At 34.5% G+C, this 21060-nt stretch overlaps 1 protein-coding gene and 1 long non-coding RNA gene across 2 annotated transcripts in view; both read left to right on the top strand.

Moving 5' to 3' along the window:
- LOC125655511 (complement C1q-like protein 4) overlaps nt 1-21060 on the top strand; it is a 215811-nt gene that overhangs the window by 167662 nt on the left and 27089 nt on the right. The window lies entirely within an intron of this gene.
- Nucleotides 8664-10801, top strand: LOC125655536 (uncharacterized). The gene is made up of 2 exons (XR_007362777.2): nt 8664-8729; nt 10290-10801. It is a non-coding gene; the product is annotated as an uncharacterized LOC125655536 (long non-coding RNA).

Raw genomic sequence — 21060 nt, forward strand, 5'->3', positions numbered from 1 at the left:
AGACAATCTAATCACAATCTATTATTTTTAAAGTTACAGGTACATTAACATATTTGATTTGAGGGACTCAGTTTTTACAGTTAATGGTACTTTTAAATATGCTTGATATTAATTACTTTGAAATTAGTACAAGTGCAAGGTGAAGATAACGAACAGTGATCAACCTCATAACTCCTACAAGCAATACACAATAGATAGTGGGGCAAACACGGACCCCTGGACACACCAGAGGTGGGATCATGTGCCTAGGATGAGTAAGCATCCCCTGTTGACCGGTCACACCCGCCGTGAGCCCCATATCCTGATCAGATAAACGGAGTTATCCGCAGTCAAAATCAGTGTGCCAAGAACGGCTTAACAATCGGTATGAAACACGTCAGACAGCATTTGACCCAATGCGAGGTTGTATTGACGAACTAGATCGTTATAACGACCATAGAAATTGCGAAATGCTGACTTCAATCGAGACTGTTGAAAGCCCTGTACCATCAACTTGTTTGTTAGTAGCTTACCTCGATTTAAAAACTGACTATACCCAGAACAAGCTCTTGCATATCGAATCAGTTGAGATATATAAGCACCATATGCAGGTGATAATGGAATATTGCTACATAAATGTGGGAAGTTGACGATGGAGAAGCTGAAATCATCCCGTTTGTCATACAGTTGAGTTGTTAGTTTGCCGTTAATGTCTACTTTCAATAAAATATCTAAGTATGAAGCAGAAGTGGACGACTCTGTGGTGTCCTTTATTTCGAGCTCACAAGGATATATCAAAACGACATATGAATGAAAGTTATCATTGTTAATAGACAAAACGTCATCGATATATCTAAAAGTCGAATTGAAGGTCACATCGAGAGATTTTTTCTTCTCACGTAGAAGTTTTTGAATAAATTCTGCTTCATATGAATATAAAAACAGGTCAGCTAACAAAGGAGCACAATTCGTGCCCATGGGAATTCCAACAGACTGTTGGAAGACCTGATCACCAAAGACCACGAAGATATTGTCAATGAGGAACTCTAGCATATTTTTTATTTCAACTTCAGAGTACTTGTGCGTGGAATCAGAGTGGTGTTTAACAAAATAAGTTTTTGAATGACTGATCACTAAATATGAATATTTCCCTTTTCCGTTTTCGTTGAAGAAGCAAGTGTGAACTTCAAAACAATGTTTATTGAAAAATCTCTTTAACAATGTATATTTTATTTTAAATTCTAGGGTAGGAGATATAATTTCAAAACAGTAGAAACACAGTAATTTTCATTTTAGGCCCCATTGTCATTAAACATAATGCAAGGATTTTGTAAAGAACTGAATTTTTCTCTCAAAATGCTCCATATAGATCAGTTGAAGGCTGTTAAAACTTAGTGGATGAAAATTGTTTTTTTTTTTATTTGATATCATTGTTTTATTTTTTACCTTCAAAACATAAAACCTGTAGTGAAGGACTGAAACTTAATCAAGATAAATAAAATTTAATGAAAGTAAAGGACATATTCAAAGTCACTTCTTTTTTACAAATATATCGATAGAAACCCAGTGAACGAAAGTCATGTTTAAAGTTGCATTTACATGTAAGGTCAAATACATTTCATGCAAATGATGTTTTTATTATGTTACACATGTTAAATTTTGCACAAAAGTAAATCTCATGAAATAATCAGTATGTCCATGTTCAGGGATGAGGTCAAATTTATATATTACTATACTGTATCTATTTCTACTTCAGTAATTCTACAAGATCCCTCAAACATTTAGACAGCTTTGATTGTTATGGATTTTTAAATCTTATGTACATTGTTAAAAAATCTTTGTAGATTGTTTCATCTACAAGATATTTAAGGTAGCTCACTACACCAAGGCTCATATCACAAGTTAGAAATTTGAATGTTTTGTGAAATTGTTTTTAGCTCACCTGAGCCGAAGGCTCAAGTGAGCTCTTCTGATCACATTTTGTCCGGCGTCCGTCTGTCTGTAAACTTTTCACATTTTCATCTTCTTCTCATGAACCACTGGGTGAATTTCAACCAAACATGGTCAAAAGCATCCTCGGGTGAAGGGCTTTCAAGTTTGTTCAAATGAAGGGCCATGTCCCTTTCAAAGGGGAGATAATCACAAAAATGCAAAAATAGGGTGGGGTCATTTAAAAATCTTCTTATCAAGAACCACTGGCTCAGAAGATCTGAAATTTACCTGAAAGGTTCGTGACATATTGCAGATTCAAATTTGTTTAAATTATGGCCCGCGGTGGTAGGATGGGGCCACAAGGGGGATCAAAGTTTTACATACAAATATATAGGGAAAAACTTTAAAAATATTCTTCTCAAGAACCACTGAGCCAGAAAAGCTGATTTTTACATGAAAACTTTCTGACATAGTGGAGATTCAAGTTTGATCAAATCATGGCCCCCGGGCAGTAGGATGGGCCCACAAGTGGGGGGGGGGGGGGTCAAAGTTTTACATACAAATATAGGAAAAAGCTTTAAAAATCTTCTTCTCAAGAACCATTGGGCCAAAGAAGTTGACATTTACATGAAAGCTTTCTGACATAGTGTAGATTCAAGTTTGCAAAGGGTAGTTTGGGCCATAATAGGGACTATTAGGTTTTTCATGCAAATATATATGGAAAGTCTTCAGATTTGGGCCAAGGTGACTCAGGTGAGCGATGTGGCCCATGGGCCTCTTGTTTATCAATTGATTTGGTTGAATGTCTATCATTGTGGCTCAGTGAATAAAGCATTGGGCTGGTGAACCTTAGATCCTGAGTTCAAATCTGCCATAGGCTGTTTTTCATAGTTAATTATATTAATTTTTAAAATCATGTTATTTTTATCAAAAATTGCATATTGTCTGCCTTTTTGACATATATACTTATGATGTATCAGATCGTTCATGATGAAATAATTTTTGCGCTGACTTGAAAAACTCTTTAAGTTGTAGTGAGCCACCTTAACTCTCCTTGAAAGAAGATTGCACATATTGGTCTATCTCTCAGTTGGTTTATAGACATATATGGTATTAGAAAAGACTTTTCTGTATAGGTTTCCTAAGACAAGCTGGTGTATCTTAGTACATAACCCCTATTCAATTTTAGGACACTTGGTTAAAGGAGTTGGAGTAACATAAATATCTTTAACGATCAGGATATCATATTTATGTGGTCAAACATATGGATTATTTTGAAATTGTGCATAATAATACAGTTTGGTGTATAATTACTATGATTTGCATAAGATACTTTGAATTACCAATTTCAAAATTAGTATTTGTTAAACATTTCTTAAAATGAGAATGTTGTTTTTCTTTGGTATTGATATAATTGTTGGTATGGTATGTGGAATGCATTGTGTGGTGGATTTTATCGACTTTGTCAGATTTCCTAATGGTAGTCTTTTCGCATCCCTTGTTGAAATGGACAATATTATTTGCCGAGTTCAATATTTTTATGAGTTGGCCATATATGACAGAGATTTTACTAAATGAACACAAAACCCGCAAACTTGGCCTACCTTGGAAGACGGATGGCTCTGAACATAAGGAAAAAATGCTGAATCAGCTATGTTTTGGGGGGTACCCATAATAAAGGCATCGGTACTCGATTATGATAAAACATCTTCACCTCATTTTTAGTTTGATTTATAGTATAGAGGAGGTACCTTTTTAAGTCTGTCCAGAATTGGACTGCCTATCTCAGTTATCTATATTTCGGGTATGAAAAATAACTGAAAAAGCTGTATTTTGGCTTGATAATTGAGACCAATATGCCTGGAATATCTGGTGCTGTATTAAAAGAACATGCATGGATATTTCACTGAAATATTTTGTGAATGGAGATAAAACCCATAGGTGATTCTCCATGTAAAATATCACAAGGATTGGTAACATGTGCTTCTGGACTGTTTTGCATGGTTTTATCTGAGACAAGCACTTAAAACAATATAATATTGAATAAGATGATTTATCATTTGATCGAATAATTCCATGCTTTTTGATTGCCTGAAATACAACAACTTAGGTAAAATAGAACATTATGCTTTTCTGTATGTACCCTTGAAGTGAATTCACGATTATTTAAAGTTATGAAGGAATTGGAAAAAAATAACCAATGTTTGTACGCTTAACTCTTAATCTTTAATGCAAATGTTAAGTGATTGAAACGATTTACACGATTTCTGAGTTATTGGTCACACACCTGGGCTGGGTACCAACTCTCTAATTCCTTTTTCAAAAACGATTTTGCGCTTTTTCTTTACACTAAGTATGTACAGTCAAAACTGCTATAGCGAACCTCTGTATTAAGCCAGTCACTGTCGTATGTGACCGAAAAATGTCCCCCAATACGTTACCCTATCGAGTGTACGTGTATTAAACGATCACCTGTCTGACGCGATCAACGACCATGCATGTGACAACTTTTTCGTGTAATATCACGACATTTTACTTTTATTAACGATTTTACATTTTTCGATTACAACGCGATTCCTACTTTTGATTTCGGTTGAGCATGCCTATTCTGGGAATCGGGGTAGATCAGATATTAAATCTCCCATCTGATATATCATTATATTTAACAGGTTGAACATTAGCCTCATTATGATATTAACCAGGTAAGGAGTGTGCTTAGGACTGAAAGTTAACTTGCTAGTTATGGAATAAACAAAGCGGCTTACATGCTTGTTATTTAGCGACTGTCAGATAAAGGAGGAAACAAAACACGCTGTACACAGAACTTTCGCCGTATTATTACCTGTTTACTATATAACTCATGAAAACAAAACTTTTCTGCGATTCGGAATACATCGTGAACAAAGCGAAATTTGTATAAAGGCGGAAAATCCTGATATACGTGGGTTTCAACAGTCTCAACTGAAGTCAGTATTTCGCAAATTGTATGGTCGTTATGACGATCTAGTTCGTCAATACAACATATAATTGGGTCAAATGCTGTTTCAAACCGCTTGTTAGGCCGTTCTATGCACACTCATCTTGACCACGAGTAACTTCGTTTACCTGATCAAGATGAACGGTTCATAGAGGGTGTGACCGGTCGACAGGGGATACTTACTCCTCCTAGGTACCTGATCCACCCACTGATATAGCCAAGGGTCCGTGTTTGCCGAACTATCTATTTGGTATTGCTTATAGGAGTTATGAGATTAATTACTGTTCGTTTTCTTCTTTCATTCTAGAACTTCTGCAACAGAAGAGAAAATAACTTGCTGTGATCTTCAACTCGACATTAAGATATACTAACGATGTTTTAACTATTAAAGATAATTTAATCTATATGTAAATTTCATATATTCCTTTGAATTCGAAATAAAAGACACCAAAGAGTTCTTAACATCTGCTTCGTACTCAAATATTTTATCAAAAATACATATCAACAACATCTAACAACTTAATTGTTTGACAAAAAAGATGATTTCATCATCATCAACATCCCATATTTATGAAAGAATATTCCATTATCCGCATGTGATGTTTATAGGCATCAAATGATACGATACACAAGGGCTTGTTCTACGGGTGATCATATCCTAAATCAATGCAGGCTATTGGCATACAAGTTGATGTTACAGGGGTTTCAACAATCAACACTTCGCAAATTATATGGGCGTGGTAAAATTTAGTTTACCAATACTACCTACCATTGGGCTAATGCTGTCTGACGTGTTTCATCCCGATTGTTAGACCGTTCATTCATTGGCACACTGATTTTGACTACGGATAACTCCGTTTACCTGATCAAGATATAAGTCTTGCGACGGGTGTGATCGATCGATATGGAATGTTTAGTCCTGGCACTATATACAAGGATCCTTATTTGCCCAACTTTCTATTTTGTATTCCTTAGAGTAGTTATAAAATGTATCACTGTTCCTCATTTTCACCCATCATATAGCTAATGTTAATTTTTGTCTGTATTACCGACTTTTCAAATAAATATTATCATATTCCCATGGGCACGAATTATGTTCCTATTTTAGCTGACCAGTTATTATATTCAAATAAAACAGAATTTATTAAAAAACTTACACACAAGAAGAAAAAAGATCTGATGTTATGGCATTCAAATCGACAATTAGATTTATCGACGACGTTTTGTCTATTAACAATAATAACTTTCATATGTCGATTCCATATATCCAAGTGAGCTCGAAATAAAAGATACCACAGAGTCGTCCACTTCTGCTTCATACTTAGATATTTTATTAAAAATAGACATTAACGGCAAACTAACAACTCAACTGTATGACAAATGCACGGTTTCAGCTAATCCATCGTCAACTTCCGATATTTATGTAGCAATATTCCATTATCACCTGCATATGTTGTTTACATCTCTCAAATGATTCGATTCGCAAGAGCTTGTTCTAAGTATAGTCAGTTTTTAAATCGAGGCAAACTACTGACAAACAAGTAGATGGTACAGGGGTTTCAACAGTCTCGATTGAAGACAGCATTACGCAAATTCTATGGTCTTTATAACGATCTAATTCGTCAATACAACCTCGCATTGGGTCAAATGCTGTCTGACGTGTTTAATACCGATTGTTAAGCCGTTCTTGGCACACTGAGTTTGACTGCGGATAACTCTGTTTAGCTGATCAGGATATAAGGGTCACGGAGGGTGTGACCGTTCAACAGGAGATGCTTAATCCTCCTAGGCACCTGATCCCATTTCTGGTGTGTCCAGGGGTTCATGTTTGCCCAACTATTGCTTATAGGAGTTATGATATTGATCACTGTTCGTTATTGTCGCCTTTCTTAGCTACTTGGTGATACATTTAGCAGTTGTTTAATTGACTTCGAATTACCCCTTTAGATTGACTCCCAATAATCTTGTTGCCAAATATTTTAAACGTTTTAGTAGCCTTTTCCTCTAACCATCTTTCCCCTGGACTACTGGCAATATTTTAGTTCTTGACCTGCCCAGAAAACTGCTCCATAGTATGTCTTAATACACGAACACCGGTTATGCAGTGGGATTTATCCCAAACATTGTGATTATATTACTCATAAAGAAACCTTACTATACATTAGATTGTCCCAAATTTCCATTCCGATAAGTTTATGGTGAATCAATGTTGGAAATAATTTGTTATATTTGAGAAGACATTGATCTCTTAATAACGTTTATACTGTAAACACACATGTGCATTCTGTCCGTTATGAAATCAATATATTACTGAATGCATCTCATGTTCAATCACCACATGCTCTTCCTGGTAGAAATTATTAATATATGTAAAACAGTGCAGAATATAACACCAGATACGACAAGTCCATGATATCTGACATTGCTATTGGTCAGATTTACTCCACAATAACAGCAATAGCAATAGAATAAATCAAAGTTCTTCAAGCAGTATCCAATGATTGTTCACCGCTGAGCTGAATTCACACATGAGACTAAGCCTGCGTCTAGTGTTGTCGAAATCGGCCGTGGAGTCTTGTCTCCAGTAATGTTATACCCAATGCTAATCTGTTGAGTGCTGTTTCTACTACCTTTACGGCATATCTATGCTAGATAACAATTCTTGTAAACTCTATAAAATTGTAGACAATATAAAGTAAAGGGAAGCAGGTTATTACATAATCGTTCTATTGATCTTTCCTAAACACTGTTCTAAAACAGATCCTCAGAAACTAAAAGGCACATGTCAACAAAACCATCTAGTACACATGCAGTGCACATCAGGCTGTTCATGTTTACACGGATATATTTTCAGCCATATCCACGATATATTTATGTTTTGATATTGATGAAGTGTTGGTTCACCATTTATTTTTCCTACACTTTTCTGAGATAATATCATCCTACATATCTTCAAATCGAAACATACCAGTGACCTGGAAATAAAAGACACCACTGATTCATCCATATCTGCTACATATTTGTATATTTCATTAAACATATCTATCAACGACAAACTATCATCTCAACAAACGTGATATCTCCGATTCCTCATGGTAAATTTCTCATATTTATGTAACAATAGTCCATTATCATATGCATACGGTGTTTAGATATCTCTAAACTGATGCGAAATTCAAGAGTGCGTTCTGTGTTTGAAAGAATTGTTGTTTTTATATCAAAGCAGTTTATTGACAATAAGCTGATGTTACTGTGCTTTTAACAGTCTCATTTAAAGTTAGCATTTTGTAATTTCGGTGGTATTTTTAATGATCGAATCTGCATAGACCATATGTCTTAACTGTCGGACGTTCTTCATACTAAGTAATTCTTTACATACTGTTTTTGAGTATGGACTACTTCGTCTCCCTGTTCAAGAGATAGGGCTTACGGCGAGTGTGACTGATCAACGGTTGTGCCACTTTTCCCAGGCACCTGATTCCACATGTGGTATATCTAGGAGTCCACGTTTGCCCTACTCCTAATTTTAAAAAAAATATTTTTAAGATTTGAGATCAATCGTTGTTTGTTATCTTCAAATTGTCATTGAATCATGTATAAAAGTTACCATAAAACATGGAATTGTATGTTAAATGGTCTGAAATTGTTGACAATGGAAACAATACTTCATGTTGAATTTAGGTCACCAGAAAAATGTTAACAATGAACTATTATCTTACTAGCCAATGAGAGACGCCTATGTAGAATATAAATACGTCGTAGTCAGTCGCACTGTATTGCCAAAGTGAAGCAGAGAAACGTTTCGTTGCTTGTACTGTTATTGCAATTCTGATTTCCAAAGGTAAGGCTTTCAATTATTTATTCTAGTAAGGAATGCAATGAATTCGACAGCTTGCTGTGGGCTTCGAAATACCATTTAGAGCCATCAATTATGTATAAATTCTGCGTATGGTCAGTTTTTAAATCAAGGCAAGATACTGACAAACACTTTGGTGGTAAGGGGATTTCAAGAGTCTCGTTTAAAGTCAGCATATTGCAAATCGCATGGTCGTTATAACGATCTAGTTTCCTAATACAACCTATCATTGGGTCAAATACTTTTTGGTATTTCATAATGATTGTTAAACCCTTCGTAGCACATTGATCTTGGATACGGATAACTCGGGCTCACGGCGGGTGTGACCGGTTGATATGGGATGCTTGCTCCTCCTACAGACCCGAGTCCACCTTTTGTGTGTCCAGGGTTCTGTGTTTGCGCAACTATCTATTTTATATTGTTTATAGGATTAATGAGATTGATCACTGTTCGTTATATTCACATTTCATAACCATTATGATTATTGTTTTTGGAAGCACGTTTTTCGAAACAATTGGTACGACTTTAATTTACCTTCTTCTTTTGACTACATTCTATTCCATATATCTGATCTACATGTAGGGCTTATGGCGAATGTGAACGATCAACAGGGGGGGGGGGGGTTATCTCCCTTTGGAACCTGAGATCACGACTGGTGTTTCAAGGATTCCACGTTTACCATACTCTTAATTTTGTATTCGATATAGAAGTTATGTTCACTGCCTTCGCTTTTTTCATTTCAAACATGACGAGTGGGGGATTAATGATAGAGCGTTCAATTTCTGATCCTAAGTCATTATTTTAGATTTAACAGCCCCTGATGGTAAATTATACAAAACCCACAATCAGTGTTTGTGTTTAAATTATAATTTGTCACAGTTTAAAATTAAATCTTAACCATCAACTACCAACGAACATATCTGATTTGATCAAATATAGTATTCAATCGCTTTACGTGTTTGCAGGATGATAACTTCCCCCTTCTGATGGCTTTAATTCGGCATAAAAACGACACAAGAGGCAGAATCAATTATTTTAATTTAAATATCATGCTCTTTTTAACATGTGGTCAAAACAGTGTGGATGAGATAGATGAAAAGCTGAAAGAAAACAATGCTTGAAAAGTCAAGTGAATTTCTTATCAAAATGAAAATGAAGATCTGAAAATTCACTGACATTAGTTAGATTAAGATGTCGAACCTCCACATATGGAAACAGGCGCTTGGATGTGGTAGCAGCTACACTCTGGAACTCTCTGCCTGATACCTTGAATCTATGACACGGCGTGGAACTTTTTTCATGCACATAATGTTTTAGAGTTTAGTAATTTTACTTCATATCATAGATGTTTTTCTAGCATTGTTTTGATATTATCTGTCTTAATGCTATCATAATTTCCTTTTACTATTTTCATAACATGCTGTATCATTTTCATTGTGTGCAGCGCTTTAGAGTGGTTATTTATAGTCATATAGGGCGCTATATAAATAAATAATATCATTATTATTATTTATTGTATAATTTATTTTCAATGGTTTTCTTTAGATGAACTCGAGAGCCTTGCTTATCCTGCTGTGTGTGTTCTCGCTGATGATTGCAGACTATTCTGTCCAAGGCGCAAGATCTTGTGAGACATACAGTGTTTGCTCATGGTGCGGATCGAGCTGCACGAGGAGGGGATACACGTCTGGAAAATGCAGATATTCATCTTTGTGCCCAAGAGGAAGGAAATTCTATTGCAGATGTTCTTGGAGAAATGGTTGATGTAGAAAGAAGCTTTAATCAATTCAAACAATAAAATGAAAGGAATGCAGATATTGAGAGAAGTAACTGATTGTTATGATATACATGGGCGGATCGAAATATGCTATGACATAGGAAATACGCTAAAGAGAATATTCAATAAAGACCGCCAATTTAAAGTGAATTTTTGAAATAGAGTTGTTTGATAAATTGATTGATTGATTGTGTCTTGCTTAACGTCTCGCTCGAGAATTTTCACTCATATGGAGACGTTAGATGTTTGATAAAAGACAGGTAAACATATTTTATCACTACCAAGCTATCAATATTGTTTTTATTTTCCTTGCCTTTCAAATACATTTTTCCTAAAGAATTCCCAACTAGCATTTTAGATGCGTTTGGTTCATTTGTTGTTAATATCTAAAATGTGCACTGGTGAAATATAAAAAAAGTTTAGGTATTCACAATGTGACTTTATAGTTAGGGTACTTCAATGTGGTGCAGTTTGCTGTTATCCACCTACGATACCCACGGAGAGATATTGTTTTGCTAAAGTTAGAGTGTCCATTTGTGCCTGTTCCCTGGTATGGATATCGTAACGTGAAATTCATAATACTTTGGCCTATTTTGGAAAAAAAACTCAAAAGCGCGATTTTTAAAAAGTATTAACGATTCCTCGGCATTAGATAATTAATCTGATTGCATCACATGGTGAAAAATGCAGTTTCTGCAAGGCTGAAACACTGCGGAAACTGTGCGGAAACTTAGGTATACATAAGGTTTCTGCCAAGTTTCCGCTTGGAAACTTCAAGTTTCAGCAAGATTCCGCACTCCGGAAAGTTAGGGTGTCCACGAATCCATATGATTTCCGCAACGGAAACTTGCTGAAATCTCTAGTTTCCGCGAGTTTACGCAGCCATAAACCATTGACATACATATGGTTTATCATAAGTTTGCGCAGGCGTAAACCATCATTATGCATATATGGTTTATCATAAGTTTACGCATACATAAACTATATTGGTTTATATATGGTTTACGTCAAGTTTCCACAAAGTTTACGTCAAGTTTCCGCATGCATAAGCTACTGATTTGATATCAAGTTTCCAACTTGATGCTCAAAGACCTACTGTACAGATAATACAAGCCACAATTTGACAGTTTCATTCATTCTTAAATATTATAATATTCACACAAATGAACTTGATGTAATAATACTGATACACTAGTACTAAAGCAGAACAAATCTGTATAAATATATCAAGGTAACCCCTTACTTGCAATATTCTCTGATAAAAGTATCAAAAATGCATTTATTTCAATTTATTAAAGTTAAAATTAATAAATTATCAAATGAAATATATAGGTCATCACACTTTTTAAGATGCTAGACATACAGTACTTAAACAGTGTCAATTATAAACATCCGAAAAATTGCAATTCTCCTTCAACAGCATTATTAAAATTTCATAAAAACTGGTTATAACGGTATAATATTATTAATTGTGACCTTGAGCCTCTGGCTCAGGTGAGCTAGAAATGAGGAAATTAAATATAACTATTAACAGTAATAGCATCATTTATAAGTAGAGGAAACGGCCCACTCTTGAATGCTCCTAGGTGGTGGGGTCATAGTCATTTCCGTTCTACTTCTAATGGCCTTGGCTTTTTGTCTCTTTGATTGAAGTTGCAAAGATTCAGCATACGCTGTCTTTCATATAATATGGGGAGTCAGTCATGGAATGCATCTTCTGCTCATCTACTTCTAAAAAAACAGTAAACAAAAATTAATCCAATGTAACATATGGTATATCAAGACTGAGTAGACACACCGTTACTTTGCTCAATTCTGTCTTCACTTTGCCAGTGGCTGATTTAAAAACACACACACATTGAGACCAAAAATAAATAAGAGACCCATGGGCCACATCGCTCACCTGAGTCACCTTGGCTCATATTTTAAGATTTTTCCTATTCGCATGTAAAACTTTGATCCCTATTGTGGCCCCAACCTACTCCCAGAGGCCCTGATTTTTACAAAATTGAATACACTGTGTCATGAAGCTTTCATGTAAATGTAAACTTCCCTGGCAAGTGATTTTTAATGATTTTCCCTATATATTTGTATGCAAGATTTTGATCCCCTACTGTGCCTCCATCTTACCCCCGGGGACAATGATTTTTACCAACTTGAATCTGCACTATGCCAGACAGCTTTCATGTAAATTCTCACTTTCCTGGCCCAGTAATTATTAAGAAGATTTTCCCTATATATTTGTATGTAAAATTTCAATCCCCTAATGTCGCCTCATCTTAACCCCCCCCCCCCCCCCAACAGGGCCATGATTTTAACAAATTTAAATCTGCACTAAGTCAGGAAGCTTTGATGTAAATTTCAGCTCTTCTGGCACAGTGGTTCTTGAGAAGAAGATTTTTAAATGACCCCACCCTAGTTTTTGCATTTTTGTGATTATTTCCCCTTCGAAGGGGACATGACCCTTCATTTGAACAAACTTGAAAGCCCTTCACCCAAGGATGTAAAAATGTAAAGAGTTTACAGATGGACAGATGAAGGACAACAGTCAATCAGAAAAGCTCACTTGAGCTTTCAGTTTCACATGAAGATAAGCAAATCCATTACTTATCATATAATAATTATATTATGTTGTACATGTATTTATATTAAACTAGAATAAACCTTACAAGTTACCTAAAAAGCCTCAAAACCCTGGAGCCCTATCTCCCCTTTAACAAATCCTGGATCCACCACTGCATACATTTACATGTACAAGATCATTTCAGGATTCTAAAATAGCAAATTTTATTGCTGGTAGTGTTTTTGGTACAGTAATTTTAATTAGATTTATTTTGTGTACATGTGACATTGTTTATAAATGCATATGTGTTTAACTATATGCCCATGATTACATAAAAAAACTAGCAGACATCTGATAATTTCAAAGAAAATTATATAATACAGGACACATTATTTGACTAGAGGTCACCAAGATCATTATGACTATACACCAGTTTATGTGTTAGATTTCAGAACTACTACCTTTCTAGTGGTCTAACTCATGCATTCGAGTACCTAAATTCATCAGTTAGTTAGACAATAGCAAGTGAGTAGATTAATTAATATCCAGGGTCACCAAAAAAATGTAGGTTGGGTGGTGGATTTTATTTTTAAGAGAAAAGACATTGATAACAAAAGTTATTTTTGTCAACAGATGGGTGTCAATTAAGAAGGAATGCTACACCAGAGAAATTTGATGAGGATGAAAATGGAGGATATGTACATTTTGAAATTGAAAACTTTTAAATTTACTTTTTTTGACTGTTTTAGTAAAAAGTAATCGAGGAAAAAAAAATTAAAACCCCTGCCAAATTCCTACCCGTGCTGTACAGCACAGCAGTCGACGTGCTAACCCACTAAGTTACTCAGCTAGGCAATGAAAACCAAAAGGAGAAGACATATATTGCTAATATTTATATTTTTATACATGGTTTAAAAGGACAGCCATTATCATGCTGTAGAGTACCCCCTTAAAGCCTTTATTTTAAAAAGATGAAAAATGTCTAATGTTATAGACCTGACTGAAACAACAGAGTAATTTTATTGTATTGTGGGGCAAATAAAAATTGAACTACAGTATGTCAAAAAATGTGGAACTGTATTGAAGACTGCATTGAAGTGAATGACACTTGCTACAAACAAAACTTTTTTTTTCCTGAAATGATGAAAATGGACACTTAATTTATGTTAATATTATAAGTAAAAGTAATACAGTTTATAAAATCTGAATTTTGTTCTTTTCTCTATTGTATCTAATAAAGTGGGTCTCTATTATGTAGAGGGAGGGGTGAAATACTTTTTAATATTATAGTAATTTAGCAGATGTCCTTGAACCTTTGCATTATTTACATACAATGAGCATATACACACTTAGTCCAAAGTATCTGATGTTTTTCTGGCTTTTTTATGATTTTGATATTTACCGTGCCAGGAAAATGTCAGAACCGGCTCCATTACGTAAACTGGAAATTCACCGCCTCCTTTTGGAGGCGGCATTCTCGGGCCGATTTTAAATACTTTGGAGTCGAATTCAATGTTAAACTCATAATTAATCAATAAAACGATTCCAGTTTACGTAATGATGCCGGTTCTGACATTTTCCTGGCACAGCAAATATCAAAAGCCAGGAAAACGTCAAATAGTTCGGATTAATACAAACTATATGTATAGATTACGGACGATTTCAACGTCATAATATCATATGAATAATAAGGGGCCTCCGTGGTCGAGTGGTTAAAGCATCGAGCTCAAAATCATGCGGCCTCTCACCTCTGTTGGCGAGGGTTCCAATCCCGCTCATGCGGTTAAGTGAGAAAGTTTCCCAGTTTACTTTCGGAAGGTCGATGGTCTCTTCCCAGGTACATTGTATCTGGGTTCTCTCTTCCACCAATAAAAACTGGACGCCACTATATAACTGAAAAATTGTTGAGTGTGGCAGAAAACATCAATCAATCAATCATATGAATAATATCTTTGCACATGTTATATACTGAAAATTTGAAATTGTTACAATACCAAAGAGAAAAATATATCATATGACAGAAAATTTTAAACAAATTTGTATACAGCTTAGAACTTGATAGCCTTGGTCAATACAGCTAAAATATTGCAACATTTTCCCAATGATATGAATATATAGCCCTGTGCGTTGTGACTTACTTTTTCATTGTGACATTGTATGGTGTGAAGTGCATTGCTCAACTTGAAGGTACATTTATGTACAGCACTGAGACTTTTGGGGGGATTAGCCTTAACTTAGCTGTGTAGCAGTGAGGGTTCTTTATCGTGCCAATACCTGCCGTGATATGGGACCTTCGGTTTTAATATCATGCCTAAAACACCTGTGCCTTTCACTTCTAATGCTGAGGGATTTAATTTGATGTTGCACCATAATTGAGAATAGAAACTATTTCTAGGACTAAGAAATTCGGATGGCTAACTGGAAATAGTTTGTAGATATTTGTATGGCTAATATGCAATAGTCGTAATATCATTTGGTCCCTACATACATTATTGTATACAGTATTATACGTAATACCCACCCCCCCTCCCCCCCACTAAATTTCTCAAAGACTACAATGCAAAACCATTTCAAATTTCACATAAACTAAATCTCTATAAGGACCTTGTAATCACAACACAAAATCAAACGTTATATGTAAAACCTTTCACCACTTACTGGAACATCCCATCATTGTTTGTATAAGGCATACTGCATGCTTGGAGGTACGAGGTTGTCCTTGCATTTCGTATTTCCTTATCATTAGAATGAATATTCATGGATCGACCTGTTCATCCTTTAATCCATAGATTTATCGTTTATAAGGCCACACACAGCATATGCACTACCCCATGCAAATGCAATGATGAATCCGCAACATCGTGAATGAAAATGTATCAAGTCAACACCGGAAATACCTACAATGATATATAGAGAGAAAGAATAGGTTATATAACGTTCTGTTTCCGAATCGGGACAGGATATTTTTTAATTTTTTTTGTATTTAAAATTCTAAAAGGTGATTATCAAGCATGTTTTGATGTGTTCTGTTGTGATTATGAATTGAATATTAAATATCATTGCTCTTTTATGACAAAAGGAAAATTTGTATAGTAAGAGATAACATGATATCCCGTCAAAAATCGTTTAAATGAGACGGCAATTGCCAGTATTGGCTATGGACAGACTCATACTAAAATATTCAGTGAGGATGCATAATGGAAGATTGTTTTAAAAAGTTCCAGAAATTTTTACTCAATACCCTCCAAAAGACATACCTGAATGATGCCCAACAACATTAGACGTCTCCTATTCTCAGAAAAATCTTTGGATCTTCCATTCAATCAAAACATGACATGGTTCCATTTGAGTCACGCTAGGTTTTCTCTCACAAACAACAATCAATTTTGCCCGCCGAAAATTACAACCAATCAGCGATCAGGAGAGGATTTATGGGAAAACATACTTTTATAGATATATAATTTATTTTGCGTGTAAATTGTTTCAAAAACGTCTGAATTTAAAAAATAATGCATGTCTTAAATTTCTGCATCGTTTTTCTATATCATAGGATTTTTTTTAAATAGCGTCCCTGCGACCCTAAGTTCAAAATGGCCGCCATTTGTTTACAATTTTAAATGTAAATAATCTGTAGTGTGCTTTATGTTGTATTATAATGAAATGTTTTCGTTTATTAGAGGTCTAACAATCATGAAATAAACTCAATACCGGTGTAGCATATAGTCACACAAACTTTCTTCTGCATCTTTATGGAGTATTATAAGGTGCCCCTCTTCTGCCCGACTTTTCTCTGTTCTCACAATATGAGCTATAAAGCAAGGGTATATACAAGACTGGACATACTACATGTGAGATATCCAAATACATGGAAATGTTTTGAAGAATGAACTGCTTTTTTCTTATCAACACATTAATTTCGCCTCGCAATTGTCAAGGATATTTGTAAACACATGTACATGTACGTGTGCTCCTCAACCATCTACTTTCATTTAAAGTGGTTTCTTAACTACTGGAGTCACAATTTTTACTGAACTAAAACGTTGAAATCCTTAGATGATAGATGAAACACAGGAACTATATACTAAATTCAAGTAATTGCTTAAGTTTCTTTTTCTTTAATTAATATCTCAGTCGGGATGCATGCCAGTAAAAATAAAATATTGATTCTACAAATGTATAATAAAAATCAACAGTTAGACATTCAAAATTTGATTTGCTTGTAGTAAAACAATATATTTTTTCTTGTAAATATCAAAATAGTCCGCAAGTACATATATCTGCGATTAGAAAAAATAGTTACGGACAGAATTGTGGTTGAGAAGTACTTGCTGCTAAGAAACTGTAGACATGATGATTATGAAATTCACTGGCAGAGAATATGTGAAAACTCATATGCATGATCAGTATATACATGTAGGTCTATATGTACGTTTTCATCAAATACGTTTCTGTTTCTTTTTTCTTTCTTTTTCTTTTCTTTTCTTTTTTGTGCGTTGTTTGGTTTGATCAATAGATACATTGTAAATCATATCTAGATCTACATGTACATGTATTATAGTTATCAAAATATGTTACCAAGAAAATAATACTTATGTACCTCTCTCTCTCTCTCTCTCTCTCTCTCTCTCTCTCTCTATCTCTCTCTCTCTCTCTCTGAAAAAGAAGTTTACATCATATATATTCTTACATAAAAGAATAAGATGAATATGAAATGTAGACAGTATACCTTATGTTATTGAGTTCGTGTTTCAAAATGAATATGTGTGAAAATATCCATGTAACCTATTTCCCATATGTATGTAACAGTGATATATGTATGAAGAGAAAAATTCGTAACTAATTTTTTTTTAAATCAACAGTACATATTTGAGAGCTTCTAAGTTTGCCGATTATTGTATGCTTATATCATGTTCATTTGTATGATATCACTTCCAAAGTGCATAGATATATATTGTTGAGGGTTATAATAATATAGAGATGGTGAAGATATTATCTAATTAGATTTGCTTTAATTTACTACCAATACCCGAGTTCTAGATCGAGTTGTGTAGAATACATCCCCATAGAACTTATTGTCGAAATAATGCACACCGAATTGTATTGTTGAGTAGATGCAGATTTTGCAAATGTTGTAGGTTTAGATTCAAACTTCTAAATAACAGTAAATAGACTTTCAGGTTACAATATGTACTCTCAGGAATTTAAATTGAGAAGTGTTCATCAGTGCATGTTTGTATTAGAATGCTGAATTCATTTCTAATGTGTAAAACTTTGCATGGTTTCAAACTGCACTGCATTAAATTCATATTATAAGATATGCTGATTCCAAAATTAACTAGTCCTGAATTTTGTGAACAAGTACTATATGCGACAAATATTCGCATACAGTTTAGTGCCCAAATGTTACAAACATGCGAGGTAATTTAAAATTCATCTGCATAATCGAACACAAATACATCTAGGAATGTAAGTAAGTAAGTAAGTAAGTAAATGATTTATTATAGTGACATGTGTTTTATACATTACAGAATTGAAATATACATTAAACATAATAATAGGAATTTAAACACCCGGCCCATCGGGCCTATATGTAACTTTTAACAGACCCCCCCCCCCCCACATTAAATAATAAATACAGTGGTACATGTATTACGCATGACTTATACTATTATGGTATATGATAGACTGTCTGTAGGTGTATGCGGAGAACAGGAATTTTGCAGTTTGTCTTGGGAAATCTAATAATAGAAATTTTGTTTTGTCTAAATCTGACATATTGATCACAGTGGGGTTAAATCCGATACTGGTAAAAAAGATTACTCTAAGATTTGAATAAGAGGAACAATGAAGTAAAAAGTGACATTCATCTTCTACACTATCTGAAGAACATAGAGTACACAGTCTATCCGATAACGCCTCCCCCTTATACCGTCCTGTTTCAATTCTTATAGGTAAGACACCACATCTGGACTAGGCAAGTATAGAACGATGATTTTTGGAATATCCATGATTACATATTTTTCTGTTTGAAAATCACTCATATTTTTACGGTCGGTAGGTTCTAAGTTTTGGAACGTTATGGACCTCTTCATTCCAGCCATTCATAAAATCCCGACGAAGTTTTTCTTCCACTGTGTTCAAGTTACAGACCATACGATTTAGGAAATATACTGTCATATCAAGAGATTCAAAAAGGAATTTGACTGTATTTGACCAATTTATGTTGTGTGATTATTCCATATCCCACATGAATTTTTTTTTCGTAAGCCTGTCGTCCGGCATTGTAATGAGTCGATTCCATAGGCGTAAAATATTCATTTGATGTCGATAAAATGAAGGAAGCATTACATCCTTACAGGTCAACTGCCTTTCTATTGGTATTAGAAATGCTCATTCAATCTCAAATTATAAAACATAAAGCGGCAAGCTAAATTACCACTTATGGTGGTACATCTAGGTATTAGAGTTTGTCATAATTGTGTACTATGAACAATGATATATTACGGCAACCTCGTTATGTTCATGTGAATATTATAAGTATAAGATGCATACCATTATTTTTTTCTCCTGTCCGAAATTCGCAAAGGCTAGGAAAGATTTCTTCGGTCATTTTTATGGACTTGATAAAACTCAAACCGTTGACACCATATGTTTTATGAGACGATGATTCGTATTGTGTTAAATTATTTTGTATTTTTCAATGATATATTAGAAAACCTGACATATTCAGTTAAGCTTTGAATTGAAATGTTCTTAAACAAATAATATTAATATTATTACACATGTATAATGTCCTAAAATGTACTGTGACTAATAATGTATGTACACATGTCATAATCTACATGTACACTGTGTGTAGAGAGAGGGCAACATAAGTTTTCAGAACATATGCCTATAATCACATTGTATATCCTTGATACTATTATAACATATGATAAAATCAAACCACCCATTGACATGCATGCATAATTATACATGTATGCAAATTACATATTGATTGCTAAATCAATCAATTGAGCATATTCGAAAAAAAATCCAATTGGCATATTTCATGTAATTACTTGCATGTGCGAACGTATTTCACACGCAGACATATGTGTCTAATTCTACCACCTGACTATAGTATTAGTGTTTGAAATCTTAATTTATAGTATTCATAGTTTTGAAATTATGAAAATAAAAAAAATCTACATTCTTAGTAATGCACATGCAACGTAAAATCTGCGTAAATACATGACTGTATATAAATGTCCCAGTTGAAGGTTTATGTTCAATTCAACCCCAACCCCACATATGCACTTATTTTTAATTACAATGAACTTCGATCTTTGTTTCTATGCGGTGACAAAGCTGGACATTATTCTTCCAGTTTACCTTGTGTATTTATCTCTATTGTTCCCATGACGGAGGAAAATCCTTGCAATTAACATGGAACTAACAAGAAATACACGGAGGGATTAACTGAAGTACACAGGCATGCTAACTTGTCAAACGTAACAACACACGGAATATACTTTGTTTTCTGTATCTCATTTCATATCTGTTTTGTTTAACTGAAAAAATTCGTATAACAATATGATGTATATAAAGTGCTTACTATTCTTCTCTCACTTACATTTTTAAGTTTTTTGTGTTCTTTTTAAATTCGCATTTGAATTATTTATTGCATATTAAATTATTACTTTAAAAACCTCCGAATTTTTCTTAAGTTTCAGCATTGCGGAAACCATTAGGAATCAAAGCCTACAGTTTCCGCAGACTGAAACTTGACGGAAACTATATAATCGTTTACGCACGGCGTAAACCATACAGGAAACCTCAACTTCAGGTTTCCGCAGACTGAAACTTGACGGAAACTTGCGGAAACTATATAATCGTTTACGCACGGCGGAAACCATATGGGAAACCTCAACGTCAGGTTTCCGCAAGGTTTCCATATGGTTTCAGTTTTGCGGAAACTAGCGTTTTCATCCAGT

This window comes from Ostrea edulis, chromosome 7 (assembly GCF_947568905.1).
Source record: "Ostrea edulis chromosome 7, xbOstEdul1.1, whole genome shotgun sequence".
Taxonomy (NCBI): domain Eukaryota; kingdom Metazoa; phylum Mollusca; class Bivalvia; order Ostreida; family Ostreidae; genus Ostrea; species Ostrea edulis.